Source organism: Catharus ustulatus, chromosome 2 (genome assembly GCF_009819885.2).
Source record: "Catharus ustulatus isolate bCatUst1 chromosome 2, bCatUst1.pri.v2, whole genome shotgun sequence".
Taxonomy (NCBI): Eukaryota; Metazoa; Chordata; class Aves; order Passeriformes; family Turdidae; genus Catharus; species Catharus ustulatus.
Genome location: NC_046222.1, coordinates 86,568,885 through 86,591,188, shown reverse-complemented (window position 1 = coordinate 86,591,188; position 22,304 = coordinate 86,568,885).

Here is a 22,304-nt window from a genome sequence, read left to right as displayed (position 1 = left end):
AGACACTCCCAGCCCAGAAACCAAACGTGCCCTGGGCTTCATCCAGAGCAGTATGGGCAGCAGAGCCAGGGAGGAGATTCTGCCCCTCTGCTCTGCTCTGCTGAGGCCCCACCTGCAGTGCTGCATCCAGCTCTGGGCTCCCAGCACAGCAAGGACAACAAGCCATTGGAGAAAGTCCAGAGGAGGCCACCAAGACGATAAGGGGACTGGGGCACCTCTCCTATAAGGAGAGGCTGAGAAAATTATGTTTTTTCAGCCTGGAGTAACCTAATAGCAGCCTTCCAGTACCTGAAGGGAGCCTATGAGAAAGATGAAGTGGGACTTCTTACAAGACCATACAGTTCTTTGAGGAGAGGAATATCTCTGTATCTATAGGAATATATAGGACTGCACATGCATATATTTCTTGCAATATGGGGTGTGTATATACATAATTTTATTTTTCTTATATTTGTATGAAGTGACTCTGAGTGTATTCATTAATATCTAATAAGAGTGGTAAGGGCAGATAAGTAGGAGGCAAGCATTAGATTTGCCAGAGCTCTTAGTCTCACATATATATTCTTATATTAGTCTTGTGTATAAAACAAGGAAATACATCCTCTGCTATAAGGATCTAATCCTTCATTTCTCACCATCAGTTTCAGTGAATGCTTTTTATAGCAGGGAAAAGTCTTTGTCTACCTCTCCAACACAAAATTCAGAGTGTGATATAGTCACAGCACAGACTCTAAATAATTTGCACTCTAAGAACATTTTGTGTTCTAGCATCCAAGTCCCCAAAGACTAAATTACATACATCAAAATAATGAACATTTTCTTCAAATTATAAAGTTATATGTAGTCTGTGCATGAATTGAAGATAACTTTTCTATTCAATTCCCTTTGAGTTAAGGCATCTCCCAAGCAAGATACTGAGATGTTACACAAAAAAAAAAAAACCTGCAGTTAAAATACACAGTGGTAATTCAAAATAAGTTAGAAAGTGGATGTAATTTCAAAAAAATTAAAACTATTTTCTGCATTCACTAGTTATTACTAGATAACATAAGCCACACAATCAAATAATGAATATTTCTAAGACATTTAAAGCCCAATGAAAGTTCTCCATGATTGCTGAGACAGCAAAATATGAGAAGGACTCTAAAAGTGTTCTAAGAAACTGTCATTCCATATAAATCCCTGAGTGGGCTACATACTTCTTTCAATAGCACCTTCCTAAATTATTGAGGAACTTGAATGTGTGTATCACCCTTAGGAACATGAATATTCTATGACTTATTTACTTTTAAAAAATATCATTATTAACATTAAATTCATGGTACAAAGTCTCCTCTGTAAAGAAAAAAAAAAAAAAAAGAAGATTTTTAAAAAAATTCTTTATTCATACAAAATTAAAACTTTAGGGTCTACAATTCCTTAATACATGAAAATTTTAGTTGCTCTTTACTAGACTTTAAGGTTTATGTTATCCAATGAATGAAGTATGTTAACTTCACTCTCTCTTCATATTAAATCAAATATCAAGTTTAGCATTTACTCAGCAGTCAGCCTCAACATACCTTGATTTACTCTAAGCTTTTTCTGTAAAATAAGTTTTGTAGGACTCAAATCTGAAAAAACTAAGATCCAAGACACTGAAGTTTCAATCATTGCTCATCTCAAGACAATATTTTTTCTTGATATTGCTTCATTGATAAAGTTACAAACTTAACTGAAAAAAACCTCAAAAACAAACTAAATAGATAGTAATTTCAAATGCAACTTGCAATATTCTGCTATGCATAAAGGACTTATAGCAGTTATGAAAAATCTATTTTATTTAAACCCTGAAGCAGACAAATAAATTACAAATGTAGGTCTTATGTCAGGAAACATATCCACAGTAAGCACATCTATTTCTTTTTTCAAAATATTTTGGGTATTAGTCTTGACATTCTAAATACTGGAAAGAGATTTTCATTTATTTTTATAATGACTTTTAATGAGATCAGGTCAAATGTTATGTTTCAGCTGATTCAAATAATTTCACACGGCTGTTTAAAATCTTCTAAATAGGGGAAATAATAAGATATTACAAATAATCTCAATTGTGAAAAGGAAGCACATTCCAATTTCTTCTTTTTTTATCATAATGTTTTATAGAAAATGTGAGTTTTTTAATAGCACTTGAGAATTATGTTATCTCATAATAATTAATAAAAGTTATCCTCAAGACTGTGATGTGAGAGCACTGTGTCAGCTCCACACTCCTACAGTCTCACAAGAGTGCTTGTAGTGATCCCTATGACTTATGTGCAGTTGCCAAGTGAGTTCTTCTAAAAGCCTGATATTGTATCAACAAGTAGAGCAAATACTGGGAAAATGTCAGCAGTGGTCCTGAAAAATGACAGGTACCTCGAGGCACATTTGTCCTCTACAGTGGAGAACAGAGGTACTTAACACAGACTTAACACAGAGTAAGTCCTACTCATTCTAAGAAGGCCACACAGAAATCCAGGCTAGGAACCACTGTACTTCTCAGCCTTTCTAGATGAGGTCCAGTAGTGAAGTAATCGGCGCAAAGTCCATGCAAAAGTGCTGCTGTGTTGTTGCCTGTCATCCCTGCCTTCTGTCTTTGAGCTGTGTTTACTTTCACTCCTTTCCTAGCTCAGCAGGAGATGAGTTAGCTGAGCTGGCTCTATGTTGCTATGTGCTTTAGCCAGGCTGAAAGATGTAATGCCATGAATTTTGTAAATATACACCTTGGTCTGTCAGCTGGAACAGAAGAAAACCCACAATCTTGCTAGCCAACATTTGCTCCAAACAGCTGAAATTTTGGTGCTCCCAAAATTTGTTTCTGTGTAGCCTATTTGATATCAAAAGGCTCATAAACTTCAGAGAATAAGATGTAGGCTCCGTAAAATATAAATATCTATAATGTGACTATAACAGCAAGGCAAGGCACTGAGTGATTCTAAAGCAAAGTTGACATTTTTATACATTTCTGTGAACAAGAACCGTCAAGACAAAATATTAATTTTAGATGACAGTCTATCACTTTCTGTCTACTCTCCAGGTGGGTGTGAGTTTTTATCAATGCTGACCACTTTTGTGCTTTTCCTCAATCTCAAAAGGACTCTTTTGGACTCTGCAAGCCTCTCTCTGAGGATGGTTAATGGCATCTCACACTGGATCGATTGCACAGCCAAGTCAAACATGAGAAAGTCTTGTCACAAAAAGACTCTGCTAATATAAAACACAATAACAGCTTGGTTATTTTGTTTAGTTTTATTCATATTAATTCCTTAGTTTGTGATTCTTTTGTCACATACTAATTTTGCATGCAACACTTAATAATTGAAACTTTGCTAATAGTGTTTACTTTGTCTTTGCTATATTATTGTGAGCCACCTGCAACCAATATGTCTATTGTATTCTCCAATTATGTATGGGTAATTATATGCCACTTTTCTTCAGTTTCTTTTCTCTAATTTGTAATGTGTTTTTTAAAACAATTATTTCTATTATTTCAGACTGCAACCAGAAATAACAAGTAACCAACATTAAAAGAAAGAAAAGTTAAGTCAACATCTCAAAATCCCTATTTAAACACATGAGCACATTGTTTCTGTGGAAGTGATGAAAAAACATTCCTTTTCATTTGCAAAATGTAAGTATCATCAGTGATTTGAGGATTTCACAATTTTACAGCATTTTAGGAACTTCTAAAATTATAAAGCAAGAAGCTATTTGCCTTCCTCATGGTGGTCAAAAGTGCGTGCGGTTGTAAACACTAGCACGTTGACACTTGCCCTCCAAAATCAATTAGATTAAGTTATCTTGTAACATGCTTGTGCAGGACTAATTTTAAAAACAAATCCTCAATTCTGCTATCCAACAGATGCCTTACTTGTCTGGAGAATTAACATGTTTTCCATGTGCTCCCATCTCACCTTCCTTAGTACATAAGTTCATACACTGAACACAACTTCACCAGCAGCAACCTTTCTGGGGACTCCAAGCCCCCACAAGGACAGACCGTCTCCAGGCCCCAGGGAGAGGCCCCTGTGCTGCCTGATTCTGCAGCATCCTGCTCAGGGCCCTGGTGGTCTCCATTCAGAGATGTCTTGAGCACTCTCATGAGCCAGATGGCATTTGGGAAGGGAGGGTTATAAAGCCTATATCGTCTCTGTCAACATTGTACTGTCACTGATTTTCATGAAAAAGAGTGTTAATTCTTGTTTTTTTAAGCACAACCACCTTTATCAATTAATTTCTCATGTTTTATAGAAATTTGCTATTTTAACTTGGAGTTCCATAAACTCTCTTTTCTTTCTAACAATAGAACATTTAACATGAACAGAAAAGATGGGGAAAGAACATGTAAAATGTGCTGTTCTGCAGTGTCTTCAGGTCTATATGCAGATGCAGGTCTAATTTTTCAACAACTTTGGATCTTCCAGAAAAGTTGAGTTTCCATTTCTACACAGCCTCTGTCTTAGTTCAGCTTAAAGCTCATGGCATCCTTAGTATTTACTGAACCCCTACAGTTATCAGCAATGCAAATAAAGGTATTTTCTTCTTAAGCTTTCCTGAATCCTTATATATTTTTCTATATTAAAAAGCCATATATTGTCATGTTGCTATGCAATGGAATATAGTTTTGAATTTGCTACTTACCCCTATAAAATAACAACTTACTTTATTTTCAGTAATGAAAATATTTTGTTTTATCTGAACTTGGCAAGGTTTCTTTGCTCGGGGGGTATTTCTGTATATATCCTTTTCATTCTGCTTAGCATGCAATGATGTTTGTAGAACGAACATTTCTGTAGCTTTACATACAATTTATCAATATTAGAAAATCAGAGACAGGCATTAACATGCAATAAAAATATCTTGTTCTGGTCTGTTTCAAAAAGAAAATATTTTTGCACTAGTAATGCCCTCTAATGTTACTTGTAATGTTCCCTAGACTATTTTTATTTGTCTAAAATTATTCTGAGGAAAAAAACCTCCTGGGAGTTTCATCAAACCACACACTTTCCATTAAGTGGTTTCATGGTACCTTAAATACAGCAAACTTATAAAATCTGAGACATTTTGAAACCAAATTTAGCTTATAATATATTTACCATTTTATTTTGATGACTCTGTTGCAACTCTTAGTGGTTTCTTCCACACTTCATATAATACTAATTTATTGGATAATTTTGGTCTACTTTTCTGTGAAACCTTTTCTGTTAGCTAAGTAGTGATTAATCCATGGCTATCAACATGTAAATTATTAAGACCAATACTAATGTCTTCAGGAGTGTATTAATGTATTGGTGATGGCTTAGTTACATCTAGTGTGATTCATCAGACATGTAAAATATTTAGAAATTTTCTGCTCATAAAGACTCAGGTGAATGCCTCAGTAATTTACCAGCAACCTCCATGGGATTTTCCTTATTTACACCTTTTAAAATTTAGCTCTTTGTTCTCTCATATCACTCATTAGTGCACATATTCATGTACATATTCACTCAAGAAAAACCAAAAGGTCAGATCATGGAAAGCTGTATACCACTGCACTGCCATATTCAAAATGAGAAAAGAAAACTCTAATCCCAGCAAAGTCACCTATCGGTTACTCACTCCCTTTTCCTCTTTTCCCTCTTGGCTGGTAGATTTGCACTGAACAAAGATATACACAAAAAAAAAAAAAAAAAAAAAGTGAAGTTGGTCATGCTAAAAATGAAAACATTTGGATGTGTTAGGCTTATCCCAACAAGTAACTTTTCATCCAGAGAAGAAACTTGCTTTTCATCATAAACTACATCACTGAAATATTTTAGAACACTTATTCAATGTACTAAACATAATTGGGAAAACTGTGTGAGAGGGATACAGAGGTTAAAATACACAATGATAGTATTTTGCATATATATATATATATGTACATATATATAGATATCTGAGAGCTGGTATCTACTTTCCCCTTTAGGCAACAGGTACAATGCCAGAGAGATCCTTTTATTGCCCTTTCATTCATTGTCCCATTCTACTGAGATTTGACATTTGTTCTTGAGAATGTCCTACCACCAACAGAAGTAAAGGAAGAAAAGAAAGAAGTCCACCAAAGAAATCCAACAAAAAAACTCAACCCACCTTATCTGCTCTGCTGCTGCATTAAAGAACACACTACCAGTAATTATTAACTGCTCTCTATTCCACATAGTTTTCCTTTTAAAAAGCAATTGCTTGAGAAAATATTTTCTGTTCTACTGGATTGAGGTTTTGTTTGTTTGTCTGTTTTTGGGTTTGTTTTTTGTTTGTTTGGTTTGGTTTTTTGGTTTTTTTTCAGATCATTAACAATACTTTCTGCCTTCTGAGTCTGGGATATTGATATTTGCAACTTTTGGACACTTTTACAATTAGTTTCTTTCTCCCACTATTCTTGGAGTTGCACATTTTATCACCGATAAACGAGAGTTAACACAGCAATTTCATTCTGCTCTTGCCATCCCAAAAGGAGCAGAAGATGGTGGAACTTCTGCCCTCACATCATTGAATCCAAGTAAGATGGGACTTGTATGTACTGCTAGGTGAACATCGGCAGCCATGCCTTCCCTGTCTGCTCTAACAGAATGACTATCAGTGCTGGAAGATGTTAAATATTAATACTGACATGGCCTTCAATGTGCATAAGATAAAACCAAAACTAATTAAGAAAAATCAATAGAATAAAAGCTTACAACCTGGAATAGAACCAAAACGAAAGCTGAGGTCAGCTTATTGCATGGATTTCTAATAGGCTGTCTTCTAGATTTTCTCAAAATTCTCTTCAGCAAAGAGGACATAAGTCAGAATGTTGATGAAACACACACTTTGAGGCGGTATTTCAAAACTTTATGCAAGTTTCATTTGAGTGTCAGTAGAGGCTTCTTCTGAGGCATATTCCAACGAAAAGTTTAGGTGCTGTAGATCTTTTAGTGTAAATCTTTTAGTGGCCCTAGTAGATTTAGTCACATCAGGTAATGTTAACCCTTAATCTAGTGAAGGCTTAACCTTTTAACATAATTTGCTTTAACAAACATTTTGGTTTTATAAGCATTTTTAAATTTTTTTGGTATTTTAAACACACAGTGATTCCCTATGAAAGCATGCTTAGTTAAATGTGTCCTAGCATTAGAGATCAAATCTGTACTATCACCATAGTGTCTATCAGCACAGGATTCCACTTTGCACTGTGGCTTCAGCAGAATTAAATACAGCAGACAAACCATTGGCCATTTTTATGCTTTCTTTACAGTCTCTATCACATATCTAGAGATTGTGTTCACCTTCTAAACTGATTTTTCTGATGATACATTTATTGCAAATGAATTGCTTTTCAGTCTCTATCACATATCTAGAGATTGTATTCTCCTTCTAAACTGATTTTTCTGATAATACATTTATTGCAAATGAATTGCTTTTCAGTAACAATGGCATTCCAAAGGCCCAAAAATACACAGTCAGATTAAAAAAAAGAAGAAAACAGAAATATATTATTCTTTGTTGCAGCACCCGTGCTTTTTACAGTTCAAAACTACGATATTTCATACGTAATTTTTCTGATAAATATCAGGTAGAAGCCATTTAAAACTACCATATTTCATACCTAATTTTTCTGATGAATATCAGGCAGAAACCATTTAAACAGTTTCAGTCTTCAAATTTCTACAACTGCAGTAAACATAAGACCCATACTTTTTCCTGTCCTAGAATCCAGATCTCTATTTTCAGAAATTAATCACTAAACCTCAAAAAACCAGTATGATAACACCACTTCATTGTTTACATTTGCTCCTGGAAGGGCTGATATTATATATAAAGGTGGTTTATTTTGCTACTAGACATGATAAAAAGGGAGATACTGTTTTCAAACATGACTGGTTCACCCACAGTCATGGATAATTGGATGTGCAAAGTAAACACTTGGCTAAACATAGCTGGATTACAAGGACAGATGTGCTGTCAACAGAAATCTGTGATACCACCAATTAATATACAATTCGTGTATATTACAAAAAGGAAGAGACCCTCTCTGTTCTCTCCTATTAATGTGACAAATCCTTCCTATGAATGCTATCTAAGACAAAAGTGATGTAAAATTTTAATTACAGTAATTTCATGACCATAAGGTGCACCGGACTATAAGGCGCACCCCCCGGGAGTCGGCAAAATTCGCAACTTTGTAGATCAGATAAGGCGCACCGGACTATAAGGCGTACTTTTTTTTTGCAGCGAGGCTCCACCCCCAGCTCCCCCCATGTGGTTGCTGACCAAGGCCCCACCTCAACCCAGCAGCCATGGGACCCCGGGCCCGCCTGGACCCGACAGGGGCGGTGCTGTGGGCCCCCAGGCCCGCCTCCGCCTGGCTGCTGCAACACTGTCTGCTCCCCTCACCGCTCACGGCTCACACTTCCAGGGTGACAAATGTCGCAACTTTGTACATCATATAAGGTGCACCAGACTATAAGGCGCACTTCCGGGTTCAGGGGAAAATTTTAATCAAAAGGGTGCGCCTTATAGTCGTGAAATTACTGTACCGTAATTTCACAACTATAAGGCACAGCCTTTTGACTAAAATTTTGGCCCGAAACCGGAAGTGCGCCTTATAGTCCAGTGTGCCTTATATAATGGACAAAGTTGTAAAATTTGCTAACCCGGAAGTGAGAACCGTGAGGGGGCCGGTGCCGCAGGAGCGCCGAATAGCGATGCGGGGGTGGCCAAGGGTGACCCCAGGTGTCGGGAACAGCACGGGCAGGGAGGCAGGGGGCAGGAACAGTGCTGGCAGGGAAGCGGGAGGCGGGAGCAGAGCCCGCCTGGTGGCGGTGTTGGGGCAGCGCGGGCCGGGGCGAGCCCAGTGGCATCAGGGCAGTGCCAACGCAGGGAGAAAACTGGCAGTGGCAGAGCAGCCCGGTTATGGGGGGAAAAGCCGCTGGCATCGGGGCAGCAGCAGCACGGGGGAAAAGCTCTGGGGGGCGCGGGGCTCACGGCGCGGTACAGGGCAGCCGAAGCGCCAGGGCAGCGTGAGGAGGGAGGGAGCAGCCTGCTGCAGAAGCTGCAAGCAGTGACAGCCACGAACTGCCGCGAGCCGCCCTGTACTGCAGCAACCCCAAGGTGTGAGCCGTGGCCTCCCCGAACCACGGCAGCCACAAACCGTGGCTGCCCTGAGCCCCGCCTCACCAGTCAGGGGCGGGTGGGAGTGCCAGGCACCGCACATGGGGAGGGCGCTTGGGGCTGCATTTAAAGGTTACACTAATCTGTGAAAAATGTTTGCAAATTGAACACCTGCCAGTAAACTCCACGATCACGGGATTCCGTTGTTAATTCGTTACTTTGTTGCGTGTGGCACGGATCTTCATGGCAAAAAACAAAGTGCGCCTTATAGTCTGGTGCGGCTTATACAATGTACAAAGTTGCGAAATTTGCCGACTCCCAGAGGTGCGCCTTATAGTCTGGTGTGGCTTATGGTTGTGAAATTACTGTATTCATTCATTGTGTTCACAGTGGCTATGGTAGAATATGGAACTGATATTTTTCTGATATTCTTGATAGGTACATGAGTCATTTGAGAGACAGGGGTAAGAAGGAGGAAAGAAAAGAGAAACAAAAAATTGCTCAGGTAGAAATCACCATTTTCCATTCAAAAAGTCTTTTACCCAGAAAAAAATGGTAATCACTTCATTTTACTTATTTTTGACCTTTACAATTCTACCTAGAAAAGTAGATGTCAGAATCCTCCACTAAGGCATTCTCTGACAAGGAGAACACACAGTATCTAACAGCATCTAACACCAGAGACAAGTCTTCAGAGATGCTTAGTGAAACAGAGATAGAAAGTAATTCACTTCCTAATGAAGTTTCACGCATGATATCCGATGAGTTTTGTACATAGAATATATCAGGTCATTTTTGTTCCAGTCTCTTCTACCATGCAAACTTAGACCCCATGAGCATGATATCATAGAATCATAGAGTGGTTTGTGTTGAAATTCATACTGTTTATTCATACAAAGAAATTTTTTATTCATTAACATATAGTAGCCAGGACAAACAGTATACTAAGTTAAATATTACATGTTCCCCAAACCTCATGCAGACCCATAACTTGATAAGTCTTTGCGAACCAACCACTTTCCAATCTGGTGGGGACAGATTCCCCCTCAATGATCCTTGGAGTATCTGACCATTGATATTTCTGATTTACCATCTTCTGATGACAGTTTCCTTGGGCCTTTATAACTTTGCAATGCAGAGCATTTCTTCTTCTATCTTTGGGTCAGCTTTCCCTCAACAGGTGTGCTTCTTTTTGGGTTGTTACCTGTCTTGCATTGCTTTACCTCACATATTTTTTCATAAAATAAAAATATCCTCAGTGAAATGGAGCCGAGTGCAAACAGTCATGTGCCTGACCCTGAAGATGCCATGAGACCTCTCTGTCCTTGCCCACACCCTCAGGGTTCTTCCTACCCCAAGCACCCTGTGAGAGATCTAGAATTTCTCATTGGATGCAAAGGTCCCTCAAGAAACCAGTCAAAATACTTCCATTACCTTAAAGCATGATGATTTTTTCATTGCGTGTGGGATGACTTCCTAAACCTTTAAATGTCAGACACACAAGGCTGTATGGTAAATGAGGACATTCCTCAGAAACATTTTTCTCTAGCAGAAGAGAAGCATCGAAGGCCCTGAGACTAAAAAGCATTTAAATAGTATAATAGAGAAATCAATACCAAATGAAAACAATGATACCTCATGGTTAAGAGGAAAGAGCAAAATAATACACAAACAAAGGTCAGCTGTCCCAAAATGGTAGGAGTACAAATGTATAAATGTTTTGTTTGTAATAAAATTATGCTATTCCTTTCTCTTGCCTATAGTTTATGATTCTGACTTAGCATGTAAGGAAGATGAAACTGTTCTGAATGTACACAGCACACACTTCAGGCTCATCCTTATGTCCCATTTAGACACAAAAGGCTAAATAAAAGGTTTCATCTACACAATAACCAAAAAGTTTAGGAACACCTCCTATTCCATATTTTCAAGCTTATTATTTTTGAAAAGAGTTATAACTTTGATTCAAAAGCTTATGGGAGGTTTTATTGCTTTTTATTTTAAAAAGCATATTTTTATAGGATGAAATATTAAAAAAAAAGAGACAGTAAATAAAGTATTTGTTACTGCCAGGGTGAAAATCAAACTAAAATTGAATTAAATTGAATCAAATTAATAAAAAGCTTTCCTGAATTTTCAACTCATCTATTTAGGAAAAAAAAACAAAACCGTCCATTATTCTCTTGGCTCTAATTAAAACCACATTTATATTTATGTCAGCATGTTCCCTGATGGCTTGAACTCAAGGCTGCTCTTTGGTTTTAGAAAATGTTAGATGGACAAGGTAAGTGAGATCGTGGCCCTGATGAAGGTAGAGGAAGCTCTATTATTTACTTTGATCAAGTCAGGACTTCAATTTATGGAAACGCTTTTTCTTACCTTTTTTTTCTACCCATAATATTTCTATTAAATGTTCCCATTCTCATCTGTCTTCAAAACTCATTAATCCTTCAGAACATTACCTCATTTTCACATTTGCAGCCCACACATCCTTCCAACCCTGAAGACGAAGAGGAAATCACAGATTACTCTGACATTAAACAATACTGGAAGCGATAATGAGAGGAATTGGACAACGATAATGGAAGAAAATAATTCATAATATGGTGTGATAACTTAAGAAGCAAATGAAATCCATGAAGTACCCAGCTATGAAACCAACAAAGTGTTTTGAACTTAATGCAGTGGGAATACAGAAACTATTTCACATGACCTGAGTTGCATTCACTGCACTGGATGACAATTATTGGAGGAAGCTATAGGATGGAGCCACCTCTCTGCTTGACTTTACATTTTACTGAGAAATCCTAACCAAAATAGTATTAGTGAAATGAATAATGCAAAATTATATCCTCTTTTGCCATCCATCTTTTAGTAGAACTGCAATAATCAGAAAAAAAAAAAAAAAGACCTCAAAAATATCTATAAAATTCAGTAAAATTTACAGAACAGTCCAGGTGGCTGCATTTGTTTTTATGAATTGAACTTGACACCTAGCACAGAATGGACTTGGTCTTTATGTTTAAAAATTTTCCAATCCAAAAGAGAATGGCTTAGTAGAGTACAGCGTACCTGTTGGGAATAGTGCCAGGTTCATGCAAATTTTCAAATTATACAAGGTATTATTTTGGAGTTTGATAATTTTAAAATGATAGAGTGTGGTGAGCTAGAAAGTTCGTTCAGAAGACATCGTTATGCACGAGGAGTTAGGCCCCGCCCTCTCCATGGCGTTAGCCAATCACAGCTGTACCAAAGTTATTTAAGCCGGCGTTTGCCGAGAAATAAGCGCATTTCACCGTCGACTGCATCAGTGTAGCGAGTGATTTGTCCGGCGACTGGGATAGTAAGTGTGTGTGTGTGTTCGCCGTGGCCCGCTCTAACCAGGTCACCACTTGCCTTCGTTTCCCCCCAACGAAGGCAACATAGTGGTACCGAAACCCGGGATCGCCCCCAGGTGTTCGGGTGAGGGAATAGCCCCCGATACACGCGCCTGAGGGCGATCTGGGTGACGGGACTCGCGCTGGAAGAGGTGGGCGGTCGAGGCAGCTGGATCTGACCCCGACGGTGAGGACGCTCACGTACCGCCAAGAAATGGATGCGCTTGGCAAGGTAGTTTCCCAATTGCATAGGCAATGTGGCATCCAATGCAAATCAAGGAATTTTGATTACATAATCATGCAGTTGTTAAAATTGAGGGCGATAGACCGTACCACAGACACCCTGCATTCAGGGTGCTGGAGGGAGTGTACTAACACCTGCGCTAACAACGTGATTGTCTCCAGCTCTGGTAAACGTTTGGAGAGCTGGGGAGGAGTTGTGAAGGCTCTGGAGAGAGCACTAACAGAGCAAGAAACTTGGCGGGCAGCCCAAGACTGTTTAAAATTCACACCTAAAGTAGGAGTGGCTGCCGCGACTCAAACTGCGATCGGCGATAGCGCGCTGCTAGAAACTGACAACTACTCACGGCCCCAGTCCGCTAATTCGACCTCTAAAGTAACCACTAAGCTATCACCAGATGATGAAAGTGTTTCCAAGTTTCGAAACAATTCTAACAAAGCGGACTCTGACGAAACTTTAAAAAGACCATCCCCGTATGCGCCCCAAGATGGCGCCGAGCCTGAGGGCGAGGGGCGGGACGAAGAGCTTTCTCACACCTCACACACGGGCAGTGATGAACATGAGGGACCATGGCGGGGCCGCGGGTGGAGGCTGCGGAAGCGCTGCTGCTGGAGCTGCTGAGGGAAGAGGCGCCGTCCCGCATTGCCGCCCTTGCCGAGGAGCTGTTCCAGGCAGCGGAGGGCATCTCTGAAGAGGATGGGAAGGTGGCGGAGGGAGAGCCCCCCGCTCCCAGCCCGTCGGGAGGAACAGGGGGTGCCTCACGCCCCACAGCCCTGGCCCAGGTTGGTGCCGCAGCTCCGTAAACACGAGCTGCTGCTGCTTCCCACCCTTCGCAGTGAAGCCAAACCTGTAGCACTACTGAAACGTAAAGAAAATAATTTCTTCATCGTTCACCCCAATAGCGTGGAAGTTCAAAATAAAGTGGGCAATGTTATTTTTAAAAGTCAAAAAAAAAAACCCAAAAAAACCAAAAAAAACCACAGGGAAAAGAAGCGGGGAGAAAGACAGGAGATTTGCCCCAAGGCATCTGGGCATAGAACCAGCCAGTCACAGAAGAAGAACATCTAGCTCCCATCCACGCAGCAGTCCCTCCATCAGCTTCTTCTCGTGCCAGGACTGCGGGCGCTCCTCCTGGAGGGGCACCGGGTCCCCATCCAGCAGTCCAGGCAGGAGCGTGCCCACACATGCGAGAATTCCTCTGCCAGTGCCCTGGTGCGCGGGCTCAGCTGCAGGTAACAAGCAAGAGAAGACATGGCAGAAACAGCTGAAGAACATTCTGATATTCCAGCTGTTGTTCCTTTATCGAAGTATGAAGCAGCAGAACAGGAAAAGATGGAAGCCCAACGAGTGAAAGATGCTGAAGCAATGAGAGAACAAATCTCAGAGGAAGAGAGAGCAGAGAAGTTAGAGGAGACCCTGAGGATGGAGTAAGGATCTGAAGGGCTGGTACATGCAGTTGCTGTTACCGTTGTGGAAGAAGAAAAGGTAGTGAGCAGCATTGAGGAGAGATCACCATCATGGATATCTGCTGCTCTGACAGAGTGCATTGAGCAGGCAAGAGAAGAGAAAGAAATTCAGAAAGCAGCTGAACTGAGTGTTACTGTGGAGGATGCACTGCTAAGACAGTGCCAGAGACTAGAAAGAATGTAAGTGATGACACCACAGCAAGTGAACTGGAGCTAACCTCTGAAGCAGTGACTGCTCTGGAGACAGCAGAAGCTTCCTGCGCTAAAGAAACAATGGAAGCTAGTTGTAATGGGCAGTAAAAAATGATGATGTCATCAAGTGGTGCCCATTAAAATCCATAAAGCCCGTGTTGTCTAACAAAACCGATGAAACTAACGAAATCTCTGAGTTTCTTTTGACAGGTTCACCGCCGTGATCCATCTCATCAGCCTTGCGTTCCATCTTCGTGCTTTGGTGTTCTGTTGTTGCCAAACCCACTTCATCGGCCAAGCAAAGAACTCGAAGACAAGTTCCAGCGTCACGGCCAAATGCTCCGGCAATGAAATCAGTTCAATTTCCCTGTTTACCCAACAGCCCTGTTTACCACCCATGTGTTCACCCTAGTGGGACTAGTTGCAGTTGTTTTACCCGTGTTAATGTTCGGTTCCCTTTTCATTGTTGGTTGAATAAGTTATAACCAAGATGCGATTGCATTTAGACGTTTAAAATAGTTCGCGTGTTGTTACTAATATGTTTCATGAGTTGTTACTAACATCAGTTTAGCACAGCTGCGAAGGCTTAATCGGTCATGGAGAGGGGGGAAATGTGGTGAGTTAGAAAGTTCATTCAGAAGACATCGTTATGCACGAGGAGTTAGGCCCCGCCCTCTCCATGGCGTTAGCCAATCACAACTGTACCAAAGTTATTTAAGCCGGCGTTTGCTGAGAAATAAACGCATTTCACTGTCGACTGCATCAGTGTAGCGAGTGATTTGTCTGGCAACTGGGATAGTAAGTGTGTGTGTGTGTTCGCCGTGGCCCGCTCTAACCAGGTCGCCACTTGCCTTCGTTTCCCCCCAACGAAGGCAACAATAGAGTCATGATCAGAATGAATTTAGCACACAAAATTGTAAACAGGTGAGGTCTACTTCCTAATGACCTTTCATCACACTCATGAGCACATATATAGCCAACGAAGCCTAAAGAGCTTTAACTCATAAAACTTGCTCAAGATCCATTGAAAAAGCTTTAAGAATAGCTTTTTGCATAAATGGAAAACAAGATTTTAATTTCTCACCAAAAAAAAAAATTCAAAATCATGGCTAAATTGCGACACTGATCACTGCATATTCAACAACCTGTTTGACAGGTGGGGATTGTTTCAGTTTCAGTTCTGCACTGGACTACTAAAAAGTATAAACTTTTCTTAAAATCTCAGACTAGAAAAAATTCTGGACTAATATGAATATTTCCAGAAGAAGGGCAGCACTCTATATTACAAGGATTAAGAATTTTATTTAAACAAAATAAAAACAAACAAAAAAAAACCCCAACCCAACCCAAACCAAACCAAAAAAAACCCCCAAAAAAACCCCAAAAACATCCCCAGAAAACAAAAAAAAATCAGACAACAAAAGAGTACAATAACAACGCTTCCTAAACTCACATACTTTTAAGACACCAGTTCACAATATTTACTTCCACAACCTTTTCCTTCCCCTAGGTGTGAAACACACTGGTTTTTACAATGCCATTCCAATTTGTCAGCTATTTCAAATCTGCTATAATATGAAGCACCAAATAATTTGTTTTTAAGGAAACATTTATTAGTTACATATAACTATGTATCCCTGAAACTCAGGGTTTGTAGGGAAGAAAATTAAAGTTGCCTTTTTTTTTAACAATTATCTCTGCTTTTCATCTTATTAAAAATTCTCTAACATGAATGGATCTTCCAGTATTATGAACACTCAGTAATGATTCACTTTAGAAAATATTTGTGTTACAGCAAAATCAAGTTTGAAGATGCTTACTTTCTGCATATCATCTTGGTGCCAAAATATTTTGTCCATTAGTAATTGCAAATGGTAATAATTTGGGTAGTATTCTGGAATAATTTTCTCTGATCTCTCCTAAAGTTGGAATTCCTAAAGTTCTTAAATAGAAAAGTGCAGAAGAGATGAAAGAACAAGTAAGACTAACAAATCCACAATATCTAAAACATATTTAGCAACTTCCAAATCCTTTTATTTTCACAGTTGATGACATTGGCCTCTGTTTAAATATTATAATCTATTCTTTATGGAAAAACAGAGAAGAAATAAACAGAAGATCAGTAAAACTGTCAGATTAACAGTACTGCACTGGTAGGTAGCAAATGCGTGTCAGAATTTCTAGCAGCACAAAAGGTTCAGTGCATGTTATGATGATTCTTGTGTCAAGATGGAGGTGAGTCAGGACCAGAAATGCAGCAAATTAGTGAAAAATAGGTTTACAAATAGTATGTAAACTGTAAATGCATATTCATATAAAAGTATTCAATATACAGTAGATAATCATCTCAATTTATTATCTGGTTGACCTGTCAATTGCTGATGCAATTCAAACAAACAGGTCATTATGGAATCCCATTTTGAACTATCTAGGTTAAATATTTTTGAGAAATAATTCTTATGTACTGTGATAAAACAAGTCAGTTCTTATCTATATATCAATGACTATTTAATTGAAGAGGCAAGAAACACAAATAGGCTAATAATTATAATGGCATAAAATAAGATTTTTTTTTTTCTCCAGGTCTACATCCTCATCAAAGTCAGTTTGATCTTATGGAAAAAAAAGGTCAGAATTTGCACATGTCAACTTGTCCTATCATCACTTCCAGGAAACAAGTCTAGTCGCTTGGTGTATGAATGAACTTTATTATTTTGCCAAAAAAATTGCAGTCCTGATATATCGTTTAATAAACAACAAGTTGTCAAAAATAATCTAATCTGGTTACTGGTGCATAAGACTATTAAAAATGTTTCTGTAAATACATTAGCAACAAAAGGATGGCTAAGGACAATCCCCATCCTTTACTGGATGCAGAGGGGAAACATAGTGACTAAGAATGAGGTAAAGGCTGAGGTACTGAATGCCACCTTTACCTCAGTTTTCCAGAGTAAGAATATTTGGTATTCAGGTTCTCAGATCTCTGAGCTGGAAGACAGAGAGAATAATAAACCCCAATAATTCAAAGGGAAATGGATAGCATTGTGCTAAACCACTTTGTTCTACCATTTTTCTGGATTCCAAATAACAAATGCTGGCTACTAAAAGATAATGTTTTTCTAGATAACATCAAAATGTTTTAAATTAAAAGATCAATTCAAAGACGAATATAATTTTTCTAATGTCATCTTCTTTATTAAAAACACACTTTATCTTAGAGAAAAAAGCTACCTAACATTAATTGTAGTCAACCTCAAACCAAATTTTTACATAGAAATATTAATTTGATGTATTGAGATATATGACTGCAGTGATAGGAATTTTTTTCGGTAGAAGTACTAAAATAAAAAAATACAGGAATATACGCTTGTTTATAAGACACAAGAATACTCTTATTTATTGCAACAACAGTAGCAGTGTGTCACTATGCAAACCTCTGTACAAATAACCTAACATCTGCTAAAAAGTAGAAGAGGAGAAAACATTGGCCATTTTTCATTATCTCAGGGTCCTGCTGTGTTGGGTTGGGCTCTGTGGGTGAGCAATTTTGCATGAAAATCACCCTCTCTTTGTACACTTTTGTTATTGTTGCCTTACTGTTCATGTTCTTCTCTCATGACTGTTTCCAGAAAATTGTTCTTATCTCAACCTGAAATTTTCACCTTTTTGTGCCTTCAGTTCTCAATTCCATACCCAGAGCAAGAAGCGGGGGACTAATCACAGTCTGGTTTGGGACAGCGCCAGGGAAAAAGAGGGGGCAGGAGAAAGGGGATGAGGATGCTAAATTGAAGGTACTAAATTGCCATTCCTAGACCACAGCCAGGACATTTTGGTACCAGAACATGTATGGTGTCTACATAATTGTGTCATACAAAATGTAAATTAAAAATAGATTTCATTACAAAATATGCAATAATCAAAGTGTTCAATTTTGAATTGTAGTGCCTAATATGACAGAGGCGACATAAGGATTAATAAAGTTTTGAATAAAAGTAGTCAAATATATAGTGTCCTTCACCTCTAAAGGTATATGCAGCTTGTTCTGACACCAAAAGTAGCTGTGATAAAGTTGATTGTACAAAGTTGTCATTTATTGATTACAGCAATATTGACAACCTTCTCTACAAAGAGGATGAAAAAATACATTTCAGGTCCCACAGTTCAGCTTCAAGCTGTTATTTTGGTTATTTCTGTGGTTTAAAGGGATTGTCTGTAGATTCATTCCAGTTGATTCAAAGACAGGTTTCAGCTCCAGGCTGAAACATCATGGCTCATAAGACAGTTAAAGGGAGCAACACGCATAAACACATTCACTTCAAACAGTACAACCTCCCCAGATAATTAGATATTCAATAGAACTTTAATCTTTTATACAATAACACAAAAAAAAAATCACAAAAATAATACTTGATGATTTTTTACTTATTTAGTATTATTTATTAGTTTTATAGACTTGTTAAATTCTGCTGAAAATCTGGCTAGCATGATTAGGCTAGAATGTCATTTTTTCCCCCACATGTAGAAAAAAACCCTAAACAGACTATGTACCTAAATTAAAAAAAAAAAAAAAAAAAAAAAAAAGGAAAATTTTAAAAACCCCACATCAGAACGGAGATGCAAAGTATTTTTTTTTCTGTAAAGTTTATTTTGTGAATATTTGTTTACTAGTGTCAATGGACAGAAGCTGCCATCATTATAGTTATATATAGCCTACAAAATATAGCAATAGTTGTAGAATTTCTGTAGTTATACATGTATTAAAATTTGGATATGGAAAGATGGAATCTGAAATAATTTATTTTATTACTTGAAAATTACTGGATAAATAAGATCTGAACAGTGAAATCTGACTACTTATGAAACTTAATTGTTCAATGACAGATTTTTTTCCCACGCCCTTTACTCACTTTATTCTAATATAACTCCAACAAAGGATCAATTTAGATAATCATGGGAAGCAGCCTAAGAATTATAATAAAACTTTAGATTAAAACCAAAGACAATTGATAACACTGAAATCATAATTTGGAGGCCTTTTTTTAATGGCTTATGATGGAAGGTCCTAAAATATTCTTTAGTTTATGATCTAAGCTAAAATATTCTTCTTAATTCTCAGTTAAACATTCTCTTTTTTATGCAAAATAGAAATATTTAGACTTAAATTGCATATTTTTAAGGACTCCTGTCTTTCAGCCTGGATAAAATGAATTTTCCAGATTATAACAAACTTTTTAATGACAGAAAGTATGTTTGTCCCATCACTGAAAATATACAAATTCATACAGGATGGGCATAGAATAACCTGATCAAGTAAAATGTGTCCTTGCCTGCGACAGGGGGTTTGGAGTAGAATGTCTTAAAAGGGAGGTTCCTTCCAGCCCAAAACATTCTGTGATCCTATGAATTATGTGAATCATCTTGGCATTGTCTTTATTTTGTTGGACTATCATTTTGATATTTTGTATTGTTCATCATAAACATAGAGTCATTCCAATGAAGTTCCGTTTGAGAAAACATTCAAAATATTTTTTTAACTTTCCGCCCCATCCTAGAAAATATAGGAACACATTATTAATTTCTTCTTGACTATTCTTCATTTTCTCATGTATAAACATTTCTTGCAAAAAGAAGCACAAACCTGTGATAAGTTTTTGACATAGCTTTGGTTTTATGTCTCTTCCCCATTGCTTTTAATATTCTCTGAAAAAAAGTGCTGACAAGTTATAAGTAGAAAATCCAAAGAATCATGAAATGTGCTTGGTTGGGAGGAACTTTAAAACTGCCTAGTACAACCACTCTGACAATTCTCCGGACACCTTTCACTAGATCAAGTTTTCAAAGCCTCATCCAACCTGTCCTTGAACACTTCCAGGAATGGGCATCCACAGCTTTTCTGCGCATCCTGTTCTGGTTTCAGCCTAACTGCATAGGAGAGCTATTCAAGCCATCTGATCATTTTCACGGCCCCCCTCTGGACCCACCTTTACAGGCCCATGTTCTTCTTGTCCCCAGAACTGGGCACAGTTCTGTACATGGTCTCATCAAATCAGAGTAGAGGGGCAGAATCACCTCCCTCGACCTGCTGGTCATATTTTTTTTTGCAACCTAAGATACAATTGACTTTCTCAGTTACAAGCGCACAACTTTTTCTCCTCTAGGAAGGGAAATATAATAGCAAACATAGAATATAATTACCTAAAAAGCAAAGCTTTTAGACATCACAAATAATTTTTGAAAAGGCTTATTTTATGAATATGGTATTTGACACTTTTTAAAACAAGAGTTACATATTTATTATACATATTTTATAGTATGATCCATGTGAATCTTTCTCTCAATTAATAAACAAATAAATAAATAGTTTTTAAGGAATCACTTGGAATAAATTTTTTTCCCATTAAATTGCTTACTCTTGAACAAGTTCAGTGTCTGCTATGGGCATAAGCAGGAGAGTTGATCAAATTTGAAAGGAAACCTGCTTATATTAATACAAAAAAGGTGCATTCATATAGTTTATGACGAAAAAATGTTTTAATAACAGTCTCTGTATACTGTGAGCACTTCCATCCAATTGTTTCCTTAACCTGCATTTGCAATTACTTTTTTTGGTACCTGAGATTCTGAAAGCATTTAGCACACCCTTCTACACTGCCACAAATTATGATAGTTTAAATTTATTTTCCACAGTACAGTAGGCAAATAAATTTAAATATTTCTATTTTAACAACCCAACATTCATTTATTTACATAAGTACTGAGTTTGTCATACTTATCTTGCATGTCAAAAGCCCATCTTTTAAAAACATTTCAGTCTGTCATTTGCTCATATTACAGCTCTTTAGGATATCTGTCCAAGGATAATGTGCTAAGTTTAGCAGGTCAAAGACTAGCTCTATGTAAAAACACTAGAGATATTCAGATATTTTTTTTCTGTCAAGATACTGGGGAAAATAAATTGAGAAGCAGTCAGTTACTTGATTTAATTTCATAGTTTCTATCAGGAGCAGTCCAACAAACTCCTAATAACTCCCATTTTTCACAAACTGACATGTCTTCACTTCTAAACAAAACTAATGGGCAGTGGAAACATTCATGCACGGATCAAAATTTAAATGAGTAATGTCATTAGACAAAAAATATTGAAATACTGAGTCCATAAATACCTATTATGAAATTAATGGCGGGTGCTATATTTACTTCATTTTAATAATCAGTATAACTCCTTAAAGATATTATTTCTTATTCATGCTATTTATACAGCAGAATTTGCATCTGATTCTAATCATAAATACATATTCTAGCCCTACAAAATTGTACTACTTTGTTGCTTGTCATGCTTCACCTACATTTTCCATATATTCCTCTAATTATAGTACCAATTTATTTAAGTGAATGTTCAGTTTTTTGTGGTATATTAAAAATGATGCAAAGGGCTACCCATATAGTGAAAATATATATTCAACCATTATCCACCCAGCCAAAAATTTCAGAGCTTCAGAAAGTAGGTCATACCATAATAGTGACATTGAACTTTTCAACTGGGAGTAATTAGGTTTTATTTTCAGTGCTCAGTGACCTATTCTGAAAAATAAAAAATAAGATAATACAAGAAGGGTTCAGCTTTTTTTTTTCTTTTTTCTTTTCTTTTTTTTTTTTTTTTTTTGTTAGTTAGTGCCTTGCTTTGTTATTTCTTTCTACTGTAGGTACCTTAAGAATACATAAATGTTTCCTATCCAGAAAATAGTAGCTGACAGCTGTGTAGGGTACTTCTGCTGTTTAATATGTCATAAAGAATCTGTTGCAAGCAATGATGTTATCATTAGGGAACAAGGATAGTGTCTATTATTTCAGAAGCGAATAATTCAGCACTAAATCATTTCAACTGTGGTGTCA